Source organism: Rattus norvegicus, chromosome 6 (genome assembly GCF_021556685.1).
Source record: "Rattus norvegicus strain SHRSP/BbbUtx chromosome 6, alternate assembly SHRSP_T2T, whole genome shotgun sequence".
NCBI classification, from domain to species: domain Eukaryota; kingdom Metazoa; phylum Chordata; class Mammalia; order Rodentia; family Muridae; genus Rattus; species Rattus norvegicus.
The window spans coordinates 59,011,532-59,033,930 of record NC_141539.1 but is presented as its reverse complement, the minus strand read 5'-3'; the positions used below and the strand labels follow the sequence as shown (position 1 = coordinate 59,033,930).

General features: G+C 42.3%; 1 long non-coding RNA gene across 1 annotated transcript in view; it reads right to left on the bottom strand.

The window, feature by feature from the left end:
• The window catches only part of LOC148005198 (uncharacterized), a 29,967-nt gene extending 8,058 nt beyond the window's left edge, over window positions 1–21,909 (bottom strand). Inside the window, exon 1 of the long non-coding RNA XR_015623002.1 lies at window positions 21,627–21,909. This is a non-coding gene — a long non-coding RNA (uncharacterized LOC148005198). The remainder of the gene's footprint in view (window positions 1–21,626) is intronic.
• Window positions 21,910–22,399: the final 490 nt, after the last annotated feature.

Below are 22,399 nucleotides of genomic sequence, written 5' to 3'. Positions count from 1 at the left end.
GTTTCTTGTAAGATGACTATGGACGCTCCAATCATAGTGGCTCATACCTGTAATCATAGACCTAATGGCAGAAGTGGGGTTGTTGTACGGTGTTCATAGTGAGTCTCAGAAACACAAACCAAAAAGCCATGACAAAGGCCATGGTGGTGTAACTGGTCCCCAGATCTTAGCACATCTGATGCCATGGTGAGCAGGCCTTGGGATCCAGCACACAGGCAGCAACACATGCCAGAATGAGAACCAAGGCCTACTGCATCCAAGTCCACAGCTCAGGGAAGGCCAGAAATGCACCAACCTTGCTTTTTGGCTTCTGTAGTTCCACTTCTAACGGTTTTTGCTATTGGAGGTTTGTCAACCCTGAAGGTGGTTTTTGTGCTTAAAAGCTCACCCTTAGAAAGACTTAGGACTGCACTCAGGTCCTAAAAGCCAGTGTAGTTGCTGGCTAAGAAAGTCATTCTATTGGTTTGAACCCGTGTCTCGTGGTCTTCTCTGGTGAATACCTCACGACAGTATGAGATGCATGGATGGGGAAGAGTTATGAAAGCTGAAGTGGAGTGATTCTTTCTGAGGTTTGTAGCAGTTTTAAAGAATTCTAGAACCTAGTTAACTATTGACATAATTAACTAGTTCAAAAGGCTGAACCGGAAGATAGAGACTGTCTTACTCTTCTCTCCCATACACTATGGCCTCATTCCTTTTTATCACCAACTCTCATAAACAATTTGGGTTTTTTTGTTTGTTTGTTTGTTTTACTGCGTTGGTTATCAAATTGAGAATTTTGTAGGCGCTTTACCAGTAACTTATACACCCAGTTCACAGATCATTTTTTACCGGGGTCTATATGACTGGATCATCCAAAACAAAACAAAAATAACAGAACAAATCCAAGAGGTTCCTGAGCAATGAAGGGTGGATTGCTCTTCAGTTTTTATCTTACTTTTCTGGTTTTTCAAGACAGGGGTTTTTTGTGTGTGTGTACCCCTGACTGTCATGGAACTCACCAGGGTGGCCTCAAACTCAGGAAGTGGATTGCTCTTTGATAACTGTCGTATATCCTTGAGCTAAAACATGACTGGCAGAAGTGTTTTAAATTTCTCTGAGTCTCCTCTGAAACATAAATTATTCAACTAGTCAGATTCAGTAAAAATGTTAATTAATTATGTAATGTGATAATAGGAAAGCTTCAGAGGTGTCTGTGTGGTATGCAGCCGCAATTGCTCCAGACCGTGCATCCAGCTGTTTAGGGACCTGGGGATAGAACGGAGGACTCAAGAGTCACTGTCATGGGCTGGAGAGATGGCTCAGCGGTTAAGAGCACTGACTGCTCTTCCAGAGGTCCTGAGTTCAATTCCCAGCAACCACATGGTGGCTCACAACCATCTGTAAAGAGATCTGATACCCTCTTCTGGTGTGTCTGAAGACAGCTACAGTGTACTTATATATAATAAATAAATAAATCTTTAAAAAAAAAAAGAGTCACTGTCATTAGTGATCGATGTATGGTCCAGTAAATCGAGGTTCTCTTTTGTAGACTTTTTGTCTAGTTGACAAAGGGTATGAAAATAGATTCAGAAGGAAGCTTGAGGACATTATTATTAGTGTTTGGGAGAAATACAGTGGTGCAGGCAACCTATAAATCTTAGGAAACTGCTGAGAGGAGGAAGGTGAAGAAAAGGAATAGAAAATTAAGCCTTTGGATTAGAGATCAAGAAAGCCAAGAATGGTCAGCAATGAGGTCAGCACATAACTTTATGGTGGGAAGAGAGGGAAGGTTTGGAGAGAGAGAGAGAGAGAGAGAGAGAGAGAGAGAGAGAGAGAGAGAGAGAGATCAGAATAACAAGGAAAGTATGTTTAGGATTTTGACTATTACCTGAACAAAAAAAGAGAAAAGTTAAACATTTTTGAGTTAACCAGGCAGTCTTAGCAGTGCCAGATGGTGGAGTCTCTAAGCAGCTGCACTGAGGGAGGGGCATCTGAAAGGATAAATACATTATCTAATTAAGGAGATAATTATTCCTCCCATCTCCTTAATGTGTCTTCCAGTGACTCATTTCCTGTGGGATGTTCTCTCGGCTAGGTGATAGACAGGCCAAGTTGGATTAACTTTCTACTTTGTTTTTTTTTTTAAGACTTATTGTTTTCTATTTACTAGTGCTTTGTTTGCATTCATGTATGTGCACCATGTGTGTGCTTGGAACTGATTCTGGACCCTTTGCAAGAGCAATAAGTGCTCTTAACCACTGAGCTATCATTCTAGCCCCTGGATTAAATTCTCAACTTATTGGTCACACAGCAGATATCCTGTGTATCAGATATTTATATTACAATTTATGACAGTATCAAACTTACAATTATGAAGTATTGATGAAATAATTTTATGGTTGGGGGGTCACCACAACATGGGGAACTGTACTGATGCATCACGGCATTAGGAAGGTTGAGAACCACTGTCTTAAGGAAAGAGTCAACAACATGTAATAAGACAATCTGTAAGGGAAGATCAGAATATCATTCCTCTGTCAAGAGCCAAATGTGTTCTAGCCTTTTGACCAGGAGGCCTGAGGAAGGGCAGGTGCGATGTTTTGCTTTCTAGTGTTAAATAAGATACAAGTTCCAAATCTCACCTTGAGGGAAGATCTGTCCTCAGTGACCCCCAAGGCTACTAATTTCCTTCTAGCTAACTTACTAATATGCCCTGTTCAAGAGATGAGATTGCTGGGGTTGGGAATTTAGCTCAGTGGTAGAGCGCTTGCCTAGCAAGCGCAAGGCCCTGGGTTCAGTCCTCAGCTCTGCGGGGGGGGGGGGGGGGGGGGAAAGAGATGAGATTGCCAAATAATTTAGCTAAAGGGGCTAAAATTGGGGCATAGAAAGGTTTTCTATTCTTGGGGACTGAAGCCTTGAAGGCCAATCAGTGTAAAATAACTTTTCTTCCTCAGGTGTAGTTGTGGTCTTGGAGGCTTACTGCTGAATAAGCTCACCCTTTTTGGTTCTTTTGGAACTCTGACTGGTTTAATGCAGAAAATGGCTCAAACTCTTCTCCAAGCTGACTGATTCAATCTGGTTTCTCTTAGCTTCTCACTGAATTGTTCTGCTTGGCCTCAAACTAACTCTGGCAATTAATTCTAATCTTCTGCTTCTCCTTATTCTCTGGCTTCAACCACCCCTGTTGACCTGCGCTGAGCTGCATGACCTCATGAACAAACTCAACTGTACTGCACTGCCCTCCCTGCACTGAGTCCCAACTGACTTACTCCCAACTAATGGACTCTGTCTTCCAGCACTGTTCTTAAATGGTTTCTCTTTCCTAGTCTGATCTCATGAGAGTTGGGCATATCCAATCTCTGACTTATTCTGTCGTATCTTTCTCTTATTCATCACTTTGCCTGCCTCTCAATTAGATGTCTCTTTCAAACAAGGTATGTACGAAGGGTGTGTCTATATTCCAGTCAGAGGAAATGACTCTGCATTCCAGCCGGATCACACAGACCTAGATCTTTGGATGTACTCCCTTGCCAGAGCAGCCATGTTGCTGGATTAAAATTCCTCTATGAATCACAAAGACCCAGAAGGTCACAGAATGACCATCTAAGTGTGAATCTGACCTAGAAGAACCTAAAGTAATAGAACTGATGTTTGTGAAGTATTATATTACATTATAAATATTATAAAGTATTATAAAGTAATAGAATTTGCTTAGGAGACACTTAAATCACATGAGGTGGAAGTTGTCTAAACATACTTGTCTCCCTACCCCAAATACACCAAAAATAAATGTTAACCAAGTCTACTAGAGATAAGGGAACTTTAGGATGTTAATATGTAAATGTCTGTTCATCAGAACTGATCAGCCTCTAGGACCATCCTCAGGAAACCTGCCTCTAATAGGCAGCTCCAGGGAGTAGCACAGGATCATAGCCAATGTTAAGACCTGGTCTTCCAGAAAGCCTCAGTTCTCTTCCTGGGAAAAGCGTAATTGTGCCCAATGAACAAGATGATCCTGGGTTAAAACTATATAAAAAGAACACCACTGGTGGTGTACTTAAGAAATAGTCTGACTCTACCTTAGCTGTGTAAATCTCCCATTTACCAGACTTGCAGGCTCCTGTTTCAGCTGGTTAAAGTGTACCCTGGGGCTAGGACCTAAAAGAGATTTAAGAACAATGGCTGTGAACTGCATAAGCCAATGTAGTAAAAACTGCTCTTTGAGGCCAGCTCTTCTTTGGGCACTACAAGTTCTACTCAAGTGCTTTTTCTTTAGTATTCTCTAGGTGTGCTGACTGATTTCTCACTGGGAAGACATATCCTTCTATAAATAGATCAACTGTAAATGTGGGTAGATAAAATCAAGACAGAGATTGTGCGAACAAGGTCCAAAGATTAAAAGCATTGTTGTTAGGATTATAATCAATAAAACTAGAGAAGAAATTAGAGCCCCAAATATCTCTGGCATTACTGTCCTCCAACCAAGACAAAATCAAGGACATTTCCTGATTCTTTCCAAGAACTCTTGTGGAGGCCTGTGTCCCTAAACCTCCTGGCCAGTTTCTGGTTCTGGTTCTGATCACTGTTTCCTCCACTTCTCATTCTTTGTGTTCTGCCTTTAGCTGCACATCAGATCTCTGCTTTAGAATTACATTGCCATAGTCATTAATCAGGACTCGTTGGATAACCAGGGCCTTGTTGAATCAAGATAGTCTAGAAAAAATAATTTATTTGCAAATTTCAGTTCTGTGCCTTCTCAATTGGAATCATACTCAGTGTTCTTTGTAAGTTGATTTCTCTCTTTTTTTTTAAGATTTACTTATTTATTATATATAAGTACACTGTAGCTATTTTCAGGCACACCAGAAGAGGGCATCAGATCCCATTACAGATGCTTGTGAGCCACCATGTGTTTGCTGGAATTTGAACCCAGGACCTCTGGAAGAGCAGTCAGTGCTCTTAACCACTGAGCCATCTCTCCAGCCCCATAAATTGATTTCTATAACCTCAACTTGCAGGGAAGCAGACCTAAAGGTCTACATGAACATCAGTCTCACACAGCAGAGCTAATCCATTGACACTGGTAGAAGGAAAAGGGAGGCTCCCACTGGAATCCATTATTCAACACAGGCTTCTAGTTTGATTCCTAGTGCCTCTGCATTATGCCCAGTGGTGCACATTTAGCTCTACAAAACAGCCTTAATCTGTGACTTTATCAGGCCTATTTTCCACTGGGATGAAAGACTACATAGTTTTTCCTAGAGATCATTGGGGGTACTTTGAGAGACTCCACAACTCTGCTAGAACATCTAGTAAGTGAATCTAGTTTAGAAAGAGTAGAATGAAGGTATCAGGAGAACTAAAGAAATTCAGTCAGGCAAAACTATCAGGGAAAATGGGGTAAGGATCCGGTGTTGGGGATGGGAGAGTAGTGTGAGGCTAGATAGTTCAGACCAAATGAACGGGGATCCTACGGGGAAGTTCTTCAGGATACTGCAGATCTAATGGGGGTCCAGAACAAACATTAAATCAGGACAGTGTCCATATGGAGACATGATGGAAGGTAAGAGTAAGCCTGGCAGTAGACAGGCATGCCCCACCCCACATTACCTGGCAACAGCCAGGTATGCTCCGCCCCAGAGTTACCTAGCAACAGCCAGGTATTCCTGACTCAGTACAAAAGGGGCTGCTTGCCCCCTCTTCTCTCTCTAGCTATTGCTCTTCCCTTCCTACTCCTGGCTCTGGCCCCATTCCCTCCCCAACTTCCTCCACGTGAGCTCTCTCTCTCTCTCTCTCTCTCTCTCTCTCTCTCTCTCTCTCTCTCTCTCTCTCTCCTCTCCCTCTCCCTCTCCCTCTCCCTCTCCCTCTCCCTCTCCCTCTCCCTCTCCCCATTTCCCCCTCTCCCCCCCTCTCTCTCCACCCCTTTCTCTGTCTTTATTACCCTCTTAACTCCCCTCCACAAGCACTGAATAAACTTTATTCTATACTATACCATCATCCTGTGGCTGGTCCCTCAGGGGAAAGAGATGCCTCAGCATGGGCCCGCCAAGGCACCCCCTTCCCCCATACCTCACCACACATCCATAAAACATATCCCCTCCTCTCTTCATCTTTTTATAAACACATCGGGTCCTGGTGGGTCAAGTAGAATAATTTGCATGTTTTTCATTTTTACTTATCTATTTGGGGGGGGGAGTGGCAGAATCGTGCCACGGCACCCATGTGGAGGTCAAAGGACAACCTGCCATAGTTGGTGCTTTCCTTCTATCACGTGGGCTCCAGGGATCCAGTACAAGGCTATCAAGGCTTAGCAAAGAATAGAGTACCATGAACAGCGGAGCCATCTCTCCCGAGGGAAATGTATTCTTAGAACAAAAGAAGACTGAAAGATCTTTTGTAAGTGTCACCTGGAGATTAGGCGTGAGGAGTGAATGGATGCTACACAGACGATGTTTCTGGAGGAATCTTGTAACGGATTCTTGGTCTCATGGATAACCTCACCAAGAGCAGACAGGGCCACTCTCAAGAATCCAACATCAAAATATCACAAGTAGTTCTGTTTAGAGGTTCGGTAATTCTGAATAACTAATTGGGAGAGGCCGCCTTAAAAAGTAAATAGCAGGGGATGACATCACCCAAACAAAAAGATCCACATGAAAAGAAACCAGAAAGTACACCCCTACCTCCCCCCACCCCCGCCAAAGAAAAATTATCCGCCACCTGAGAGGTTTTTAACACATTCACAGCAAAGCTACCCACACAGAGGCTAGCCCCAGGGTCAGATCAGGAGGACTTGACTCCGACACCTCATCCTTCACTGTCAGTTCAAGCAGAGGAACTATTCCCTTCTAGGTCAGCTGTCAAGACTTTTCAAAGGCAACCAATAAAAACTAAACATAAATAAAAAGTCTTTAATCAATAAATTAGCAACTCAAAGGTCAAAGATAGCAGGTGCCTCGAAGGCTCCTGGAACTCTGTTAGCTCCAGTTCTTTTCTAGCTCTTTCTGCCCTCTTGGCCAACTGAGGACCCCATACAGATCCTACCGTTTGTCTTTGGGATAATTCTCCAATCATCTTTGCCCATTTTCTTGCCCTGTCCAGTCACCCTGCCTTCTGGCACTTCTTAAAAACAAACATTTATTTAATTTTTAGTTTGTGCGCACTCCGTTCCAAATCCTGGATATTAAACAGAAAATAAAATAAGTGTGGTCCTTAGACTCAGATGTTAGCATTTTGTCTAAGCTCCGCCCCACAGTTACCTGGCAACAGCCAAGTGTGCCTGACAAAAGGGGCGGCTAGCTTCCTCAGTGCTCTCTTGCTCTCTTGTCTTCTGACTCCCTTTCTGTCTTCTCCTTTCCCCTTCTCTCCTCTCCTCTCCTCTCTCTTCTCCTCCCCTCTCGTCTCCTCTCTCCTTTCCTCCGCTCCCCTCCCCTCCCCTCCCCTCTCCTTTCCCCTCCCCCCCACTTCTGACTTTCTCTGTCTCTTCTACCCTCTCAACTCCCCTCCCTAGGCCCTAAATAAATTCTATTCTATACCATACCATCAAAATGTGGCTGGTCCCTGGTGGCGAGTTGGGGGGGAGGTTGCCTCAGCATTGACCTGCCGAGGCACCCCCTTCTCCCATATTTGACTACACCTCCACCAAACATATCCCTTCTCTCTCTTTTTATAAAACACAACATCAGACATCTGTGTAAATTTCTCCACCAGTCTATCTGCTTTTTCTTTCTCACTTTCTTTTTACTTCTTCAATCTCGGTTAAGTGGAAATAAGTCTCATCACATACAATTCTCCTCACATTCTTTTCTTCAAAATTTAAACCACATGACCATGCTAACTAATAGGGTTGGGCACAACCCAATTCTATCATCATGCAGTTCTGCCATGCTTCCAATAGTGTGATAATTTCAGATACATACAGTGAAGTGACCAATGGCATTCATTCAAAGGTCTGAATAAAGCCAAGTTCACATGCTGATGCGTTTGCCTGGGATCTTATGAATTGAATTTGATGGCAGCTGAAGTCCCCACAGTCACTCAGCTCTGATCTCTTTACTTCTCTCCTTTGCTTTGGCTACTGACTTAGAACATTTCCTTTTTTTCCTTCCCAGATTCTTAGAAGATGGTCACCCATCTTCAATCTTTGTCCGATGCAGGCATATTCAAGAATTATACATGTTCCTCTTTCCTGAATGATGCCTAACAACCCCCCTGGACTTAGTAGCAAATTTGGGCCAAGATGCCCAATACATTACCTGGAGAAGAAAAAGCCTAGCTAAGTATCAAAATGGATATATATACATATATATATACATATATATATGTATATATATATGGTGTCTGTGTGTGTGTGATACAACCATGAAAGAGCTAATTTGTGTGTGTGTGTGTGTATGAGAGAGAGAGAGAGAGAGAGAGAGAGAGAGAGAGACATTTAACACTGACTAAAAACTAACATGAGCAAACAAAAGTATGCTAGAGAGGAGCGAGCATGTTGTCTTTACAGCACGGCTGCTTTCACACATTTCGTGTCATTGAGAAAATAGACTTTAAAATAAAATCTTCTCTGCAATCTCCACAAAGGTGATAGGCAAAGAACACACTACCCTTGGGAAAGAATTGTGCAAAATGTAGCACACAGGCATTGGCAGTCTACTAAGAGAACATGAAAACAAACATCTTATTCTCCTCTACAGCAGCTGTTTTGAACCTCCCCCATTTGTTGGTTGATGTTGCTATGACAATATCTGAATGTGATAGTCTTCGTAGTAGCTAATTAGCTCTTTTTTCAGAGGAAAAAGAAATTTCTTCTCTGGGAAGGTCATCAAGCTGGCAAAATACCAAGTTAGTTTTCTCAAAAATTTGTATGCCTTTCAAAGAGGAAAGAAAGTATTTCCAGTTACATGTTTACAATAAATTTAAAGTAAATATTATTTGCTTAAAAATGGGAGGGCAAGACACTTTTTAAATTGTATTTGTCCTCATATGAGGCACATAGTTTGGTTTTAGAGATCAAGACAACCCATTGTGTAAAATTTCATTCAACAGATATTCCCCAGCTGATTTGCTCTTTAACTTAACTTTAACTTACATCTAGGTCTAGGGAAATACCGTGTGAAGAAATAATAATAATAATAATAATAATAATAATAATAATAGTAGTAGTAGTAATAGTAATAATAATAAAGAAAGCACCATCCCACGCTAGCGCCAGCTACTCTCTGGCCCCAGTGGTCTCACTGCTTCCTCGTGGCTAGCCCCATGTGTCAACCACCCATTTCACACTCTCTTGCTGTAGATTCTGCTCACATTCCCAGACATCTGCCCCTTATGGTTAGCGGTCACAAATCCCTGTTTAACCCAGTAAAATCAAAACTCTAGAGGCTTATAATCTATCAATTAGAATAATATAAATTCTCACCCCATAAAACATCCACACAGTGAACTCAGAGCCAATTGATATTGATATAAACTGCTCACCTAGATAAGACAAATTGTCCTGTAATTATCCACCCCTTATAAGATATTCATAGCTACCTGTGGGCTGTTTAAAGCCACATGGATCTGGGTCATCTTTTTCTTCCTCCATCTTCCTTCCTCTGTCTCTCCAAATTCTCAGCCCGCCTTCCTTTTCCACTGCCCAATCGCAGGCCTTGCCTTATCTTGTGCCTGCCCTCACCTGCATATGGACAGCAACCCACAGGGGAACACCTTGCTCAAGGGCCTTAGGAAGACCCTTAGTGCCTCGTGGAGCCACAGGGAAGACAGGGTTTGTTGATTCATTCAGAAGCTTCACTTAGATGGCTTTCTTGCCCTTGGCTTCTTTGTGTCACACATTCTCAGGCTGGTTCAAAGCCCAAAGCCCACCCTTTCCAAGCAAGGCTGGGAGGTTCACCTGGATCAGACCACTGGTCTTTCCCAGAATCAGTGTGGCTGCCAGTCAGCCCTAAGGCCCATCTTTGCAGATAGGGCAGAATGAACTTCTTCTGAGTTACAAGTGCTGCTTTTGCAGAATTGTTTACTTTCAATAAGGGAGAAGCTAGTGAAACCGGTTACCTGGACAAGAGGTGTACACCTAACACATAACAGCAGAGTCAACACAGAGAACCTGACGGCACACATTTATACACACACAGTGAGCTGTAGGAGGTGAGAGGAGACCACGGCGTGCTCCATCTGCATATCTTCTCACAGTTCCATCATTAGCACGTGCCATGCTTGGGTACGGGTGAATACTGCTCACTATACCTGGTCCTCTGGAAGACTACAGGGACCCTGGAAATAATCATTTCAGAATGTGTGTTGTGGGAAGTGGCTGGACATTGAAGAGAGTGGGGATGAGTTGTCTGTGCTCCTCCGTGTAAGATGATGACCCTAGGAATCTTCTATTGTACGACAGCATCTCCATTAACAGTATGCTGGCAGTATGCAATGGCAGAAGTAAGAATTTAGTTCTGGTTTTGTTTGTCCATACAGGAGAATTTAATTGGAGCGCTGGGAGAGCTATTGTTAGTTTCAAGAGCTTTCGTTGGATGTTTCCAACATCCCACTCACGTGGCAAGGAAAGAGATCATTGGTTTTCTGAAATATTTTGCCTTTCTGGTCCTATCGTCACTTTTAAGAATATAAATTAATATATAAACTGTTTTTTTTTTCTTATGAAGCTCTACCACTGTCCTATAATGAGCAACGCAAATTCTGGGCATATTTCTGGACATGGGGGTGTATACCAGGAAACCCAGCACTTTAGGAGACTGAGACAGAAGGATTGTTTTATATATAGAAGGCTAGCCTGATCTATATGAGTTCAAGGACAGTTAGAGTTATAAAATTAGACCTTATCTAAGAGCAGTCATTACCACCACCACCACCACCACCACCACCACCACCACCCTATTATTGCAAGTGTGATGGCTGTTCTTGGTTATCAACTTGACTATATGTGGAATTAACTAAAACCCAAGCAGCTGAGTACCCCTGAGAGGATTTTTCTTAATTCAATCATTTAAAGTGAGAAGACCCACCTTTAATGCAGATCTTCTGAAATGAGGAAAGCCTCCCTTAATCTGGGCCACTCCTTCTGGTGGCAGCCTATGTAAAGGACATTGAAGAAGGGAGTTTTGCTCTTTCTCTGCTTCCCTTTCCTCTCACTGGCAAGTTGATTCACTCACTGGCATTAAAGCCAACTTCAGGATCATAGCATTTACCGAGACATCCAGCCTTGGGGACTGAAAAACTACTGGATTCATGAACTTTCCTCTGGTAGACAATTATTGCTATTGGACCATAGTTTATAAGTCACTCTAATAAATCATATATATGCATATGTATGCACATATATACAGATATATGCATATAGTTGTATAGTGAATTTGACAAAGAACTAAGTAAATGACACGAAGCAAATATTCCTACATCATTTTTATCTTTCTTGACCAGAATCAAATAAACATCCCACTCTGACTAATTACTTCACAGCAAAATGCAGTAAATAGATTTAGACCACCAAAAGGTAGATTCATTCTAGATTTATCCATTTAGATAATAATTAGAAACATGGACAGATAATGAAAAGATATGCCTATTCATGAAACAGTGGTATTAATATGAATGGATAACCAATCATTTTACGATTGAGTTTAAGGTCTGCTCCACAGAATGGCACTTTTGCTTGGTACTGTATACCCGGCCATGAACCCACGTCAGGGGAGGTCATAGACCATACAGTAAAACCTATTACTATTATTTTGCTAAATAGACATAAGATCATTTCTATAATAAATTCTTATGATAACCATAGATTAGTGCAGCTCTGAGATGTCGTCAGAGAAGCCTCTGTTTGCAGAGGATGTTAGTCAGTGCTGAGACACTTTACCGGTCAACGTTCGGAGAGTAAGTCATAGCGAAGGGCTCAGCTACAAATGAGACATCTGTACCACACTTCCTCAGAGAACACTGTGGAAGAGGCAGTAGAAAGACTGTAAGATCCAGACATCAGGGCCGACTGATGCAAAACAGTGTCTTCTACACATGACAGGGCCACAGCACTCACGAATGCTTGGCAGCTTTTAGGTGCCTGAACAAGACCTGAACAAAAGCAAGCCATTCAAAATCGCAGCATGCACCCATGCTGTACACAAGACAGAGTTCACAGCCCCCAATTCTAGCTGACTTTCGTAACTTATTAAGGCTCATAGCAGTTGTTAGCTGTTGGCTGTTGGGGAAATGAGAATTAGTTTTCTTCAGGGGTATGGCCCCTGATTGGCTGCTCATACTCAAGTGGATGGTCCTGCAAGCATGCTCGTACAGGCAGAACTAATTAGACTCGGTGAGGTAGGAACTTCTTTTTAAGTACATGAAGTTGGGTATTCCAGCCAAGGGTTTTTTGTTTTTTGTTTTTGTTTTTTTTCCCCCAGGTTTTGTTGTTGTCCTTTTTGTTTGTTTTTATCTTTTGTTTTGGCCAATATGTATTACTAACTCAACCATAATCATCTGAGTAAATTATGAAACTCATTTATATGCAATTCCTTCCCTTTCCTTTGCTTGTTTTGTTTTATTGTGCTGGGATCTACCACTGAGCTATAACCAAAACATATTTCTGTGAGTTTAAGGCCTGGTGGGCTACTTTGTGAGTTTCAGGCTAGTTACAACTCCATGGTGAGATCCTATATTAAACAAAAACAAACTAGAACATGAAATTATGAAAGTGGGAGAGGGACACAGTTTAGCGGGGGAAGGCTGAAGAGTTGGAAGAGGGCAGTGGAGGTAGAGATGACCTTGTGCACAGGTGTGAAGTTCTCAAAGAATAAGTATGTGTAAAAAACGTAAATAAAAAGACTATCAGAGGAAAAGGCACACACTGAGAGATCTGGAATAAGCAGGTATGAGTTTCTAGGTGTCTCCTAGTGGAGCCCCAGGGAATACACATAATTCCCGTAGAAATAATGTGTGACAACTCTTGCAAAACGTGACAAACTACAGGCGGTTCATCCTAGCTGTGACAGCCAGCATCTTGCTGGAGCTCACTTGTGTATCCTGCCAGCACCAGTAGGTTAACCACAGCTGTTCAGATTCGTATCCCTTCCCTCACCAGAGCAGTAGGCAACTTCCATAAATACAGCTGGTCCAAGACTTCAGGTATGCAAAACACTTCACACTTATTTGGGTGGAGGACTCTGAGGGAGCCGGCTTCAAGCTGGTCTTCCTTTGAAATGTATAGAGTTCAAGAGGCTGAGGCCTGCTGAGTCAGTGAATGGGATCTGGAATTGGAGTACAGCAAAGCAGTTCTGTTGGGCAGCCGGTGACAGAATCTGAAAGGCTCAGGCTCCTCTTAACTTCACCAATTTTAAAAGAGTTAAAAGCCCATAGCACTCTCATGGAAGAAAAGTAAAAACAAGCAGCCAGAGGGTGGCACACGCCTGTCACTCTAGCACTTGGTGCTAGATGAGGTAAGAACTTGATTTCATGGCCAATTTGGGCTACACATCAAGGTCTTGTCAAAACACACACACACACACACACACACACACACACACACACATATACACACACACACACACACACACACACACACACACACACACACACACACTGCTGCTGCTGCTTTGGTTATAGCTCAGTGGTAGATCCCAGCACAATAAAACAAAACAAGCAAAGGAAAGGGAAGGAATTGCATATAAATGAGTTTCATAATTTACTCAGATGAGTATGGTTGAGTTAGTAATACACATTGACCAATTTAGATATTTAAATATTGTTTATTCGGTAAACATCCATTAGCTACTTAAAGTTTGATGGGGGCTAGAAAAGAGCAGAATGTTTAAGGATTCCCTTCGTGGAGTTTTGTATATATTTTTAACTGGTTGTGAGAGAGTGACAGCACCTGGGAGTCCATGTGGTGGGGTGGTGATGGCAGGTGCGGCTGAGTGACAGGCGTGACCAGGTGACTGCTCATTACCCACTATTCCAGCCAAGGGTTTTTTTGTTTTTTGTTTTTGTTCCCCCCCCCCCCCAGATTTTGTTGTTATCCTTTTTGTTTGTTTTTGTCTTTTGTTTTGTTTTGGTTTTAGTGGCATTTGTTTTGTCTCACCATGTAGCCCAGTCTTGCCTCGAATGTTCCCACATTGGGCAGGCTAGTTTGAACTACCCATCTGCTTGGATGCTCTGGCTTCCTGAGTACCAGGACTGTATTCCTGCATCACCACCCTATGCTGAGTCTATCCACTGGATTCATTCTAGTCAAGGTGCAGCAAATCGAAATTGCATGGCTCTATTCCTTCCAGTGCCTAGGGTTGAACCAGAGCTTTACAGAAGCTAGATAACAACTGTACTACTGAGCCACACACCCAGGCCCTCACAGACCACTTCTGAGTGGAGGGATAAGAACATGCATATGTTCTCCAGGTACCCTCCACCCTGTGGTGAAATAGAAACTCCTTGGGTTGCTGCTTGGCATGTAGAGGACAATTTGCTCAGGCAAATTTTTTTATGTGCTTGAGTAAACATTTGCACTATTTCAAATGTACAATGTCAGGGTCAAATTTACTATTAAAGTATGATTTGCCATGTCTGACTGGTACACTGCCTACCACAGACCTAGAAGTTGGGAAGGATTAGACTAGAAGACATCACATAATTAAACATATATCAATGCTATTAGATCAAAGAGTACTAGAAGGTCAATAGGAAGAGAGTTTGAATTTTGAAAAGCTTTGCATATCATATTAAGGAACTTTTATGTCGACAAGTGCTGTTGAGGATTTTAAACTAGAATGGCAATCAGGGTGAATTTTACTTTAAAGTGATCTTTTTTTGATCCCGAGTAGGGAATAGATGGGAGGAAATGAAAACCTTATCTAAGGAATATAGCCTCTCAGGGCTGAAGGTGGCAGGCAGCAGACAAAGAGTATAAACATGTCTCTTACACGTCTCTTACAAGGTCTCAGAGGAGTTCTACAAATGTGTTTCCATAGTTCAATGTTTTGTGAAAATTTGCAAATATTGAGAAGGCTAGGCTGACTCCATGACAGGCTTCCAGTTGGCAGTTCAGAAAACTAGACTTAATAACTGGGCAAGCCCAGACAAGTCAGTTACTAGAAAAAAAGCCAAAAAACCCAGGCTTCAGGCAGCTAGTCAGAAACTGCCCTGCCATCAGAAGCAAGGGTAATGGGGTCACATCAGTTTCCAGACCTCTCCAGCAAGAGTTTTCAGCCCCTATGTCCTTATAATGGTTCTGGAATGTCCTCAGAGATGGAGCAAGATAAAGGTCCCCACTGCTGGAACCCCCTAATGCCTTTTAAACCAGGCCTGGGAGCTCACTTGGTTGCCTCCATCATAGAATGGGAGACCCCAGTATGCTCAACTTCTGCAGAATAAAGCGCTCTTTGCTTTTACAAACTATTTGAGTCCAGGGTATCATTCTTCAGGCAATCATGGACCCTTACAGTATAAGGTTGTATGTGTGCATGCGTGCATGCGTGCATGTGTGTGTGTGTGTGTGTGTGTGTGTGTGTGTGTGTGTGTGTTATAAGCAGTTGTGGAAGCCAGCCAGAAAGATAAAGTTGAATGCCCTGTTCTTTCACCCTCCTGGTTTTTGTCCTTCCCTTCCTTGCTGGGTGTGATTTGGTCTGGAGTAGGAAAATGTTATACAATTAATTGAGTGATGTCTTGGAACATGCAATATAGAAAAAGCAAGACCACACCTAAGAAGCTCAACCACCATGATCTCTGTGCTAGGAGGAGACTTAAGTCATGAATGAAAAGCCACCATCTCCTATTTTAGCCCTCCTGACTGAGGTTTCAGGATAAAGCTAAGAAGCTATTTTGTTTACAGCCCATGAGAGCCTTCAGGCTTCTCTGACCCCAGCCTCTTTCTGATTCAGTGTTTATAACTTTATTTGGGGCTGGTTCATTGGTAGCAGTGAACGGCTAGAATAAAGTCACCACAGAGTTAATAACAGTGGCCACAAGCTCTGTTATAACTCCCAGCAAGAGGTTACTTCGTAGGAAATAGTGGAAGTGCTTAGGAGAATGAACTAGAAAGACTATGAGTTCAAGGCCAGACTAGGCTTTGTAACAAGACCTTGTCTCTAAAAGAGAGAGCATAGGAGGCAATGAAAAGGCTGGGGGTTGCCTAGCATGTACAAGACCAGTGTTCTATCCCTAGAAACTGCAAAAGTAAATAATTGAGGGCTACGATGTGGCTCAGTTAGCAAAGTGCTTATGTCACACACGCAAGGCTCTGTGTTTGATCTCTAGCCCTAATAAATTAAAAATAAAAATTGAACACATAAAAAAGTAGGGTTTTTGTTGTTGTTGTTGTTTGTTTGTTTGTTTTTGTATTTGTTTTTTAAAAGAGGTTGGGTCTATTTCCTCTCTTGGAATTTCGGCTGACCTATTGCCAGAAGTGGTAGGGGTCGACTGGAGGCACAGCTCCACACCACAGCCGAAGCCTGAGGAGTTGTTTTCAGAGATCCCCACTTAGGTAAACTGGATTCTTGACTTCACTGCAGAAAGGAATTTCAGGATGTCAGTATAAGATACAGTTCAGGCTTATTAAAACAAGTTTTAGCATAGATTTAAACACAAGGGTTCATATTACCCAGGAAAGAGTAAGGCATTCAAGAACGTGAATGTGAGCTTCTCAAAGAAGTCGTCTTAACAGCCATATAGGATTTATATGAGGTGCTGAAGTTACTATCCTTAAAGTGTTGCTAAGAAATATGTGTGAGATCAGAAGGCAGCTGCTGAGGTAAACCTCAAAGGATTCCAGTTGATGAGGTCATTCCCTAGATCACAAGACTTGCAGGGAAAGTGAAGTTGTTTTTACTGTAAACAAAAGCTGACTATCTTGGTTGAGTGGTTCCCAGGAAGCGTCTGGGGAGAGCCGTCAGGGTGCACTGAATGTGGCATATGCGCAGGCCTTAGGCATGGATCATTTCCCTTTTAACATTTTCATTTGAAAGTATCTTCGTACTCAAGGGACATGGTTTCCATGGAGGCAGTTCTTATGGCAACCATTGATTGTGCTGGAATTCTTGATTCTCAGTTGGAAAAGGCTTTACCCAGACTTTGGGTGAAGGGTCCCTTTTTTTTCCCCCAAACCCTCATAATTTTCTGTACTGTGACTCACTCTGTCTATTTTGCCCAGTGGAATACAGAAGAAGAGATACAGTGTCTATGTTGTGTTTGTTTGTTTGTTTGTTTGTTTGTTTTGGCAGTCCCCCTTTGTGCCTTAGTTTCCTGTGTAGGAAACCCAAAAACCTCAATGGAGAGATCATATGGAGAAGGTTAGCCACACCATTTTGAAAAATCCCTCCATTTTCATTGAATGCTGACAGTTTCTTGAAAGTATAGTGATAGCATTCTATACTTGTTTTCCTCAATTCCTGTCACATATCTGTAGAGCCCCCTGGCCATAAGAAATGTTTATCATGTGATATTCTTTTACCACTGTTCTCCATTTGGGGATCACTCCTAGAAACAGCCAATCCTTGCCTAGAGAAGGGAAGTTTTCAATGTCCTTTCTTTCCCCTCCACTCTGTGTTATGATTACCCCAACTTGTAAGTCAATAGCAGGCTGTAGCTCTTACAGAGACCCAGCCCTCTGCAGGTCTGTTCCCCAAATAAGGGACAGAACGATTTGCCATTGCTCATTCCCTTGTTTGTCTGCCCTTTGCCTGCCTTGCAGAGAGGTTTTGAGAACATACGGATTTCATACGGGGAAGGTTCCCAGTCGGGCAGGTTTGACCTTCCGGACCAGCCTGGAGGTCACTTGAATACCTCTTCGTAATTGATAGGAAGTAGAACAAGTAGTCAAGTATTGCTGAAAATCAAGAGCGATCATAGAATTACAGTGTTAAGTTGTTAAATTTAGAGGTCATTGTAATGTAGAGTTAAATAATGAGACTTCCCCAAATTTATATAATGTTACCTAGAGAAACTGTGGCTCCAACGTGTAAGGCAGAAAGATAACCTAAGCTAATGGCCATAATTAAAGGGGCTGTGACTGGGGACGTCTTTCAGTGGTAGAGTGTAGATGCAAAGCACTAGGTTTAATTCCCAATACTGTAATAATAATAATAATAATAATAATAATAATAACAACAACAATACTAATAATTGTTAGCCAAAAATGGTGGCATATATCTGCAGTCCCAGTATGTGAGAAGCTGAAACGTTGCCTTAGTTAGGGTTGTACTGCTGTGAACAGACACCATGACCTAGGCAATTTTTTTTTTTTTTTTTTATTAACTTGAGTATTTCTTATATACATTTCGAGTGTTACTCCCTTTCCCGGTTTCCGGGCAAACATCCCCCTCCCCCCTCCCCTTCCTTATGAGTGTTCCCCTCCCCATCCTCCCCCCCATTGCTGCCCTCCCCCCAATAATCTAGTTCACTGGGGGTTCAGTCTTAGCAGGACCCAGGGCTTCCCCTTCCACTGGTGCTCTTATTAGGATATTCATTGCTACCTATGGGGACAGAGTCCAGGGTCAGTCCATGTATCGTCTTTAGGTAGTGGCTTAGTCCCTGGAAGCTCTGGTTGCTTGGCATTGTTGTACATATGGGGTCTCGAGCCCCTTCAAGCTCTTCCAGTTCTTTCTCTGATTCCTTCAACGGGGTCCTATTCTCAATTCAGTGGTTTGCTGCTGGCATACGCCTCTGTGTTTGCTGTATTCTGGCTGTGTCTCTCAGGAGCGATCTACATCCGGCTCCTGTCGGCCTGCACTTCTTTGCTTCATCCATCTTGTCTAATTGGATGGCTGTATATGCATGGGCCACATGTGGGGCAGGCTCTGAATGGGTGTTCCTTCTGTCTCTGTTTTAATCTTTGCCTCTCTATTCCCTGGACCTAGGCAATTCTTATAAGGACAATGTTTAATTGGGGCTGGTTTACGGGTTCAGAGGTTCAGCTCATTATCATCAAGGCAGGAAGCATGGCAGCATCCAGGCAGGCATGGTGCAGGAGGAGCTGAGAGTTTTACATCTTCATCTGAAGGCGGCTAGCAGAATACTGACTTCCAGATAGCTAGGGTGAGGGTCCACAGTGACACACCTACTCCAACAGGGCCACACTTCCTCATAGTGCCACTCCGTGGGGCAAGCATAGACAAACCATCACAGACATAAGATCATCAGATTAGGATGCAGACTCCACAAAGGAACAACAGTTCAGACAAGGAGGGTAGCTGCTGTAGCAGGCAGCTCAACCTGAGGATTTCAACAGGCAGACATAAAGTAAGTGTTCTGAGTAGAAAGCAGAAGCTGACAAAAGCCCCATGTATTGTATTCCTTAGGGCTTTGGAAATTTTGTAGTTTTCAATCACTTACTTGCAGACATTTATAATCTGTTGGCTTTTTCGCTAAGGTATTTACTTTTGTACCCAATCTTGGTTTTGTACATCTTAAAGTAAAGAATTTCTGAAAAATTCCAGAATTTTCAGTCAAAAACAAGATTTTGTGACTTTACAAAGAAAAAGGCAAAAAACTTAAAACAACAACAACAACAATGAAAACCCAGAGTATCAAATATCAGTTTCTTTGAACTGATAAAGAACAAAGCCTTTTCAGCTTCTAAGAGATAATTTCCAACCTAGAAACTAGGTAGACTGTAAAACTTTCAGTGAAACCAGGGTGGAGGCTAATATAGATTCCTCAGTTGTTATATAAGGCCTCAAAATTGTTGGTAAGCAGTCCATTTGGGCAAGTAATAAACAACATGTTCTAGTACACTTGAGGTTCTGTAAACAGGATATGATTGAGGGCTGATATTCTTTTATTTCAAAAAAAATGATGTTTCTCTGCCCTAGATTGTTAGACTGTGCCAAAAATATCACCAAGACAAAATTGGCATTTTGGTGGTATTTAAAAACACTTTGACAAAGGCCATCGACCTATGAAATTTCCTAGTAGACAGCTACTGTTCTAAAGAAAAGGGAGTATAGGAAACTGTCTGGAAAAACACAGGTGGTTTTCTTATTACTTTCCTCCAATAGCATTGTTTATATGATTCAAGACTCAGATTATTGGTACATTAGGCTGTAGATAATCCCTACCTGCCTCCTCCACATACCTATCAGCTTTCCCAGAGGAATTGCAAGGTGATAGCCTACAATCTCATCACCCAAGAGTGAACTCTAGCCCTTCCCTAGACTTAGAGGTTTCTAAATGTCCTTCCCCAACGAACATGCACTATTCTCTGGCCTTTAGTGGTCATCAACCTCTCACTGTTGTGAATAGTTTCATCATGAACAAGCTCATACATTACATGTCTTTGTATCTCTGGCTCCTTTTACTCAATTCCATGCCTTGCAAGACACAGCCAAAATATTGAGGTGGTGTGCTTTCTTGTTCCGGTACTATGTAGATTTTCACTGGGTGGATGTACCAGGATTTGACTAGCGATTTCTGCTGTGGATGGATATTTGAGATGTTTCTAGTTTGGAGGACTGCCAGTATACCAGGAGCTAATCAGACTACATCCACCTTACTTTTAGAGTGCTTAAGCTGTTCAGAGATAACAGGCAAAAAGATACATCTCTTCTAAACTATGCTTCTTAGTGGGTTTTTTTTTTTCAAGTTTTCTTCAAAAGTTTGAAAATATTTAGCCATCCTTAGTCAGTGCCCCACTCACTTCTTTCTCGGACAGGACAACACTCTAGACAGACTCAAAAGCATCAACCTGATTGCGTTTTTCCCCCTCAGTTTTCTTTTTAAAGGCAGAGAGTGCAACTCATTGCATAGTCAAGGTTGCCTTTGAAGTTTCGATCCTCCTCCTCCTGCCTCTAGAGGGCTGGAATTACAGGTGTGCTCTATGACACAGTTTTCTGCAGTGTAGAGGACTGAACTTAGGAGTACATGCCAGGTATGGACTCTACCACAGAACCACATACCCAGTTTCTAAACATTTATTATTACTCTCTGTTACATGTGAATTAAGCTTGCATTATTAGCTTTTATATTAAAGAGCGCAGGTATCTTTTGAAGCTGCTATTGGATAAATGAATTTAATAAACATTAACCTACAATTTCAACAATAGAAAAAGATCTGGACAAGTAGTACATGCCTTTAATCCTACTAAACAGAGGCAAGAAGATCTCTAAGAGACTAGCATGAGTTACATAAGAGGTTCCAGACACGCCAACGGTACATCTTGAGACCCTGTTTCAAAATACTGAAAAAGGATGGGGGAGGAAGGGTGGAAGGGAAGTAAGGAAGGGAGAGAAAGGGAGGAAGGTATATATGATATATATATGGAGATATATATGTAGGGGGAGGGAGAAAGGGAGGGAGGGAGGGAGGGAGGGAGAGAGAGAGAGAGAGAGAGAGAGAGAGAGAGAGAGAGAGAGAGAACTGGAGATGGCATTCAGTGACAGAATGTTTGCCTAGCATGCATGAAGCCCACAATTTATTTCCTAGTAATGAATTTCCTGGTAAGTCAAGTAAATAAATTAATAAATAGAAACAGATTCAGGTCTCAGAATTCAAATAGGGTATGTTGGTAGGAAATTATTTAGGTGTGGCAGAATGTTGAGGAGACTGTCAGCTCACTTGAACCAGTACTCTCACGAATGCACTGCTAGCATGGATAGGAAAGGGGGGGAAAGGAAGGTGTGGAGAGGACATAAAAGGAGTAAGCGCTTACCTGTTTTTCAAGCTGTCTCCCTTATCAAAGGCTCCAGATCAGTGACCAGGCTGGATTTGATTGTTCATGAAGCCAGACTTTCGAATTCATCCCTGGAATTGCATGTAACACTGCAGAAGTTACCATGTCACTAGAAACACTCACTCAGAAATTCAGGAGCAAGATGTGCACGCTGACATTATACAGCAAGATCGTCATCTACAGCAAGTACAACCAGGACTTAGCTCCACTGACATAAGGAGAGCCGTTTGCATATGATGAAAAGCACACACACACACACACAGAGAGAGAGAGAGAGAGAGAGAGAGAGAGAGAGAGAGAGAGAGAGAGAGAGAGGAGAAGAAGAGGAAGTCTTGACTTTAAATTTGTGGCTAGAAGGAAAACATTTTTAAAAACAAAGTTCTGGATCGAAGTATTCTGGCATGAATAGTGAACCATGTTGTGTAGCAAAAGGAGTTAGAGCATTATTGTAAGAATGGGGAACGGGAACGTGTCACATTAAATTGCTAAAATCTGGCACAACATAGAAAAAAAAAAAGGCTGGTGGACTGGAAGGATGTGTAAGTGGTTAAGAGCTCTTTCTGCTCTTGTAGAGGAAGTTCTGGGTTTCGTTCCCTGCACCCACATGGTGGCTCACAGCCATCAGTAGATAACTTCAGTTCTAGGACATCTGGTGCCATGGGTATAATATACTTTATACATTCATACACATACAATAAAATAAAAGGTCCACTTAAATAAATAAGTAAATAAGATTCCCAGTACCCACATGT